This window comes from Dreissena polymorpha, chromosome 11 (assembly GCF_020536995.1).
Source record: "Dreissena polymorpha isolate Duluth1 chromosome 11, UMN_Dpol_1.0, whole genome shotgun sequence".
Classification (NCBI taxonomy): Eukaryota; Metazoa; Mollusca; class Bivalvia; order Myida; family Dreissenidae; genus Dreissena; species Dreissena polymorpha.
In genome coordinates this window covers 32,417,502-32,425,692 of record NC_068365.1, presented here as the reverse complement: position 1 = coordinate 32,425,692, position 8,191 = coordinate 32,417,502, and positions in this window count along the sequence as shown.

Sequence of the window (8,191 nt, the reverse complement as noted above, 5' to 3'; positions counted from 1 at the left end):
GAAAACATTGGACTTATCACTGTTGTGATGTCAAACAACAATATACATTAGCTTGCAAATAAGTCAAGAGTAAATGTATACCACTTATTCTTGCGCTTTTAATTATGTTTAAGGTATATAAATACAATTTCATAATCCGGAAGTGAGACAATTCACCCCCAAGACAATTCACCCCAGAAGACAATTCACCCCCTAGACAATTCACCCCTGCTCCCTAAAGTTCTAATAAAAGCATATAAAGTTGTTCTCAGAATGTCTTCTCTTTTTTCCATAAAATTACTTGCAATTGGAACATAAGTGTGCTTTTAAGCTATTGATGTTTGTTTTTATTATTAATAATATCTTATTATTTTTTTATAAGATTAAATAATTTATTATGTGTTTTTGTCTTATTTAATAATGTTTTTATTAATTAAACAGTTTATATTTGTAAAAAGTGTATAGATAAGTAATAATGGTATTGGGTAGATTATCTGGAAATATGTTTTTTATTTGATAAGTTATGAAAGATTTCGAAATTTTCATAATATAACCATATTTATTTTTAAATGGGAAATATAATAATAAAATATTTGTCACATAATCACTCCACAAAGTAACAACACCTAAAAACAACCTTTTTCACACCACTAAAGGTAACAATAAACGATTACCGGAATAAACCCCCTTCGGAGGAAACCCCCTTCCCTAAAAACGGCATAGCGGAAGAAAACCCCTTTCACATTTTGCATACGCGGAAGAAACCCCCTCGCTAGTTTTGCATAGGCGGAACAAACCCCCTTCGAGTTTTCAGACAGGCGGAATAAACCCCCTTCGTGTTTTCAGACTGGCAGAATAAACCCCCTTCCCAAGTGTTAAGTCTTTCCCGCAGAGGTAGTAAAATCCCGACTCGAACGATTCCCCAATACATCCGTTTCAACCCGACTCTTTTACTGCATGCTTGCTACTTTTCAAGTTTATATTCATTTCCCGATAATCCCGTTTATAACATTTTTAAAGCATTTTCTGGTAAATATTAACGATAAAAGCTCTCAATAATTTATTTAACACAAACCCATTTTTTCTCTTGTATCAAATAAATTTCGGCATAAGTGACTATTTATAGACTTGATGAAATATTCTCTTCGAACATGCATCAATCCCCTGACTAATTGTGTGCTTGTTACAACGCTCAATACACCCACGCTTTCTATGCTGCATAATGTTCGCGCCCTTACTTACGGGAGTGTGTTTCGGATTTACAGTAAAGGAATGTACCGGCCGTTTGTTCACAAGTTGTTAATGAAGTTGTTAATGATACACACTAAATATTCAATCTGTGAAACTCAAACATCATTATCGTGATAATTGAATGAAGGTGCGAAAATCTGATTAAAAGAGTGTACCGGCCGTTTGTTCACAAGCTGTGAATAATTAATCAAGATGGTAATAAAACGAATAATGTATGAATGGGGGAACAATTATTATTGAAGGATAAAATAGACAAAAATAAAATGAAATATATTAACGTTTATTTACAAAGATCAAGCAAGCATATACTAGAAAACATTAAACAAATTGTTGTTGCAAAAAAGGACACGTATTTAATGATAAAACAGGCATATATTTACATTTATTTACAAAGATCTCAAACAAGCATATATTAAAAAGCAATAAACAATTTGTTGTTGAAAAAAGACACGCATTTATTAACGATAAACAGGCATATATTTACATTTATTTACAAAGATCAAATAATTCCCTAAAATCACACAATTATAGCCGAATGCTAATGTAATGAAAAAAACTGCACATAACTTCACACGAGCCGCAAAGGCGCCGATCATGACACAACTTCTCATCATCATCTTCAATTGCCGGTACATTAAAGGACCTTTTATATAATTAAATGAAGGTGCGAAAATCTATTTCCAAACGGTTATGTGCTGAGTAAAGAGGTGTACCGGCCGTATGTTCAAAAGTTGTTAATGATGAGATGCTCCTGTGAATTTGTCTTGCACTCGTTTCAGTGAGATTATACCATTTATATGCGTTAACTTGTACTAGATTGATAAAAATACCAAAAACACAAAATTAGCACCCAGAGCCGATAGTGACGAAGGTATTTCGTGCATATTTTCCTACAATAACCGAAGCATTCGTCTTTAAAAAAAAAATTAATCATGCAATCATGCTTCCCGCGAATTTTCTGAAAATGAAAGTGAATTTCTGTAACAATTACCGTGCGTTTGATTGCAACTAAATCGTCTGGTAGGGGGTTTGTTCCGCTATGGAAGGGGGTTTCTTCCGCCTATGCAAAACTAGCGAGGGGGTTTCTTCCGCCTTTGCAAAACGAGCGAGGGGGTTTCTTCCGCGTATGCAAACTATGAAAGGGGGTTTCTTCCGCCCTGCCGTTTTTAGCGAAGGGGGTTTCTTCCGGAGGGGGTTTCTTCCGTACACCACAATAAACATATAATCTGTCAGGCATTCAGAGCTGATGAGGGTACTTTTTATCTAGTGGTAGAGATAAGGCTATTACTGATAGGGGTTGCTTAGAGCAGAGACGTAGATAAGGCTGTAGTATGGAATGAGTTAACATACTGTATGATTGAAGTGGACTTGAATTAAGTACATTTTATGTAAAAAATACATTTCAGAACATTTTTCAAGTGTGTCAATTAACCAAAACGTGAAAAGGCCCTTTTAAATAAAAATAATAATCAAAATATCAGGTGAACAAACATGGCATTTTTTTATACAGGTATTAGAATTACCCAGCCCAACATTATTACTTGTCAATGTGTGTAACTGAAGTCTTTGTTTATCTGTTTTGACACTTTGATTAATCTGTTTTGACACTTTGATAACGCCTCATCAGGGGTGTGAATGCTTGATTGTAATACCCTGCATTAATGGCAGGCTCCCAACCAGATTAAATTTCCTTTCTTTAATAAAGGCTTTCTTATAAATTAAACCATTGTATTTTATTAAATTAATTATCCTATCTACCATGAATAAATCAGTAATTGTGATAATGTAAAATTCTAAGAATTTTATGAAACTAATGAATCAACTTTATTATTTGAAAAAGTACTAATAATAAAATAGTAACCTAATAATATTATTTAAAACAAATGTACAAATATTATACAAAATACTTAATTTATTTTAATTGTATATGTTGTAAAACAGTTTATTGAAAAATACATTGGTTGAATTGCATTTGACATAAATAACAATGTCATCTTTCATTTACATACTACATTTATTATTTACACGTCAAAATTGTGCTGCAAAATCAAAATTTAAAACCCAAAGCATCTGCTCACAACTTATTTTCAAAAATGACAAAAGCAAATAACAATAAAATCTCATATAAAAATATGGGGGTGAATTGTCTTTGGGGGTGAATTGTCTTTGGGGGTGAATTGTCCAAGGAAATCAAATTCTGGGGGTGAATTGGCCAAGGGGTGAATTGTCTTGGGGGTGAATTGTCTGACACCCCATAATCCAACTCTCAAGTTAAAGTCCCGAACCATGGAACATAATGGAATGCAAAAAAAGCATACGTTCTCAACTTAAGAAAGAAAACAAAATTTAATTCAGTGAAAATTATTTTGTTTGTAATTAATGTACGTTAGTATATTAATTATCATAAGTGCTGTTTTAAAATTAATGTATAATTTATGTAAGATTGTGAACTTAATCGTTATTGAGACGCATTACCTGCTATCGCGTATTTCTAAATTGAGCATTTAATTCACACCAAATTTTCATTATTCGACCGATTCTGCGCTGGCTTTTATTTTAGTTTGGTCGTAACGAGTGGACGATCATTAATAGATCTTTGGTTGGTATTAAGATGCTCAAAAGAATATGTTTCCTCAAATTTGTTTTTCCCACGTGTTTGTAGACCGCGGCTTCAATCCCGTTATCAGTATGTACTCACGTGTTCTTGATAGGAATAAAACATGCGAGTTTGGTTGATGCTCTCCATACAGGACAGGACTCCTCCAGGTAAGCCAGCTTCTCTCCACAACACATGACCACAGATTTTTTTTAATCAAGTAACATCGATATAACTGGAAATTGCAGCTGTTATGGTATTGAATACGTTCCTACTTTTGTGAGTCTAGTAAGGTTGGTCATTGGCGTCTCGGGTACTACTTACATGTACTGTGGGTACTTTAATGTACCCCGGGTACGGAAAATGTACTGAAACGTACCCGGGAATTTTAACGATCAATTGGTCGTGATTGGCTATTTTTTTTCAAATTATATTATCGACTCCTACTCAAAAAGCATGTTGAGACAGGTTTTGTTGGAAGGGAATTTTGTTTGTATTTCGTAGCGCGTTTTTTTTCGACATCGGGTTTAGGGCGGAAATAAAAATCCGGTACGGTCTAATTGGCCGGATACGTGTTAGTATAATATTCGTTACCGTGGTACATTTAAGTATACTTAAGAGTACCCGGGGTACGTTTAAGTAGTACCCGAGCCGAACTTGGAACTACACACAGAAATAAAAAACTTGCGGCAACATTACCGGTGACGAACAATAAGAAACACAACAATGTGCACGCGAAAATTACTACTGTAACAATATTAAAACGGGTAAATGATTCTGAATAAATCTTATATATAGCAGTAATTCAAAGGACCGGCGGTTGAATTTGGTACTTGCAGATCTAAAGCAGAAGAACACTACTTTATTCTATAAAGATGTTTTACCTCAAAGTGTGTGTGTGTGTGTTTCCAAAATAATCAGGTTCCTCCGCCCATGAGGTTGCATTATGTGAGGACCCGGGCCGCACCCCAACACTCCTACATAATTCACTTACTAGACTCAACTAACTTAATTATCTGACATGCATTGAACTAAACACTGCGCCGGACAGCCGCTTTACCTCACCGTAGTTTAGCTAGTGTTTTCAACCCGTCGATGTCGTGTTTGTAGAAACATTTGCACCACATTGCAACAGGCAATATTGACATCCTAGAATGTTATAACGCGGAGTCAGTCTTAGTTTATTTTCAGTTATGACAATTTCAGTAAGCCGGGTAACATGAGTCATGTTTATAACTAGATAGGCTTTGTAAACTTTTGAAATCGTCGAAAGGATCGATTAGCTTGAATTCATTAATACAACCAATAATAGACCTACATTTCAATGAACCGTATTTAATGCAAATGCTTTGACCTATTAATCTGATCGATTATGAGATATTAATGTTAATAGGTATAAGACATTATCTGTTCGAAGATTCATTATAATAATAATAATAATAATAATAATAATAATAATAATAATAATAATAATAATAATAATAATGATGATAATAATAATAAGAATAATAAAAAGTAGTAGTAGTAGTAGTAGTAGTAGTAGTAATAGTAGTAGAAGTAGTAGTAGTAGTGGTAGTAGTAGTAGTAGTAGTAGTAGTAGTAGTAGTAGTAGTAGTAGTAGTAGTAGTAGTAGTAGTAGTAGTATTAGTAGTAGTAGTAGTGTAGTAGTAGTAGTAGAAGTAGTAGAAGTAGTAGTAGTAGTAGTAGTAGTAGTAGTAGTAGTAGTAGTAGTAGTAGAAGTAGTAGTAGTAGTAGTAGTAGTAGTAGTAGTAGTAGTAGTAAAAATAATAGTTTTCACGAGATGATTTCGATCGGCATGCAAAAAGTATGGTGTCCCGTACGTGTCAAAAAATGTTGGATTGTTGCTTGAACTGTGTAACTTTAACTTCAGAAAATGTCCGCAAACTAGAGTAAACCGAGTGTCTGCCCCATCTGCCTAAAGGAAGACGGGGTTCGGAAGGAATGCCTCCGGTTGAATTACCGCCTGCGGGCCAAACACGGCCTCTCGAGTATACTGAAGTAAAGATAAACAATTTGTATCCCTAAATTATACAATAAGAATTGACCATCATCCCTACGACCACACGAACCTTTTTTTTCACGCGTGATTGTAACAACAAGCATGAATTTCATTACGGAAAAAAGTAAATACTTACTTATAATTGAAAACGTTTGTGTCGCAATTAAGACTGGTTTAAAACGAATAGCTTCCCTCCAAATTAAGCAATTTGTTATTTAACCATCATATGAACCGCGTTCTAAGAAAACTGGGCATAATGCACGTGTGTTAAGTGTCGTTCCAGATTAGCCTGCGCAGTCCGCACAGGCTAATCAGGGACGACACTTTCCGCCTAAACAAGATTTTCGGTAAGAAGGGACTTCCTTTAAACGAAAAATACCATAAATGCGGAAAGTGTCGTCCCTGATTAACATGTGCGAACTGCACAGGCTAATCTGGGACGAAACTTAACGCACATGCATTAAGCTCAATTTTCTCAGAACAAGACACATATGTTTAAAATATGTCATAAAAATATATGTGTTATATATAAACTATAATCAAAATCGTTATATACGTTTAATGTTATTCTTAGAAATAAATCGGAACACTTTAATTTCTCAAACAAAGGCTTAAGATATCAATTTTTTTGTAGTGTTGTTTGATATCATTTACTTAAAGTATATCTGATGAATTAAACATGTTCATCCACGACGCTCTGATACGTCTGGTCCATGCCCTTATGTGTTTGCATCTTACCGCACGTGCAAATAGTAATACTCGAATATAAATAATTTGTATTCGCTTAATTTATTTCTCTCTGACCAATATGATTCGAAAATTCTAGCATTTGTTTATTTTTTTAAGCATTGATGTACACTTATTAAGGCGTTTACAGTCTGGTCAATCGTTAAGCAAACTATTTGAACACAAGCTAGTACCGCACGTGCGACCTATTTAAATGGGAGGCGGAAAACTACAACGGGCGAGGCATGGTATGGTATTACGCAAGGGGGGGTTAGAGGGTTAGGGTTAGGGTTTGGGTTAGTGTTAGGGGTCGGGTTAGGGTTTGGGTTAGCCTAAAACCAACCCTAACCCTAACCCGACCCCTAACCCTAACCCTTAACCTAACCCTTTTTTGGGGTTATCACCCCTGACCATGCCTCGCCCGTTGTAGTTTTCCGCCTCCCTATTTAAATACACACATAACGTCAGAGAAAACGAATGCAATGCAATCTATATCTTTCTTCCTAAATATTGTTTTCTCTTTATTTTTAGTTTTGTGACACGCTGAATTATGCAAGACACGAAATGAAATCACGTGTAGCATATGGGCATTTGATAGGGCCCGTATTCTGGGATGGGAAAACAACATCCTTTGAAATACAAGTATGTAATGAATTCTCATTAAGATATATTCGTCTAACATTTGACAGAACAAGCATTTTTTGTCGTGATGTGTTGGAACTTGTGTTGGCATTTATTGTTTGACTGCAAGTTGTATTTTAAATAGTAATTGTGAACAAAAGAGCCTGGTGACTTAGCTAATATCCACCTCCAAAAGATGAATATATGATTGGCCCCGTCCGTCCGTACGCCAGTTCTTCCACCCGTCTGTCACAAAAAAGTCAATGTTAAAGGGATCTTTTCACGGTTTGGTAAATTGACAAAATTGAAAAAAGTTGTTTCAGATTCGCAAATTTTCGTTTTAGTTATGATATTTGTGAGGAAACAGTATTACTGAACATTTACCATAGTCCAATATAGCCATTATGTGTATCTTTTGACGATTTGAAAACCTAAAAATTATAAAGCGTTGCAACGCGAAACGATTGAATCATTTGGAGAGTTCTATTGTTGTCGTTTAATTTTACGAAACTACGAAGATTGCTTATATAAGGTATAAAATACATGAACCGTGTATACCCGGCGGAATAGCCGAGAGAGCTAATGCGTTTTTACTTCAGACTAACTCCAGGACTCCGGGGGTCACTGGTTCGAGCCCTGGTATCGGCTACTTTTTTTCCTTTTTTTAATTTTATTCTTGATTTTTTACTGGATCTTTTAAGATCCAATGTTTACATTTATCAATATAAAGCATTTAATGACAAACTTCAAAATATGCCAAAATCTGTGAAAAGGCCCCTTTAACAACACTGGTGACCCATGATTTTTATTTTATTTTTCTATCCACAGCATATGGTTCTAGATAAATATTTTTTTTTATCAAATTCTAGGTATAACACAATTTTCATTAAAATTGCAGTATACGTGCGTAAGTTCAATTTGGACGTTAGTTTACTTTATCATGTATAGCCATACAATCAATAAATATCTGCAATTTCTATTTTTTTTAAATATATTGA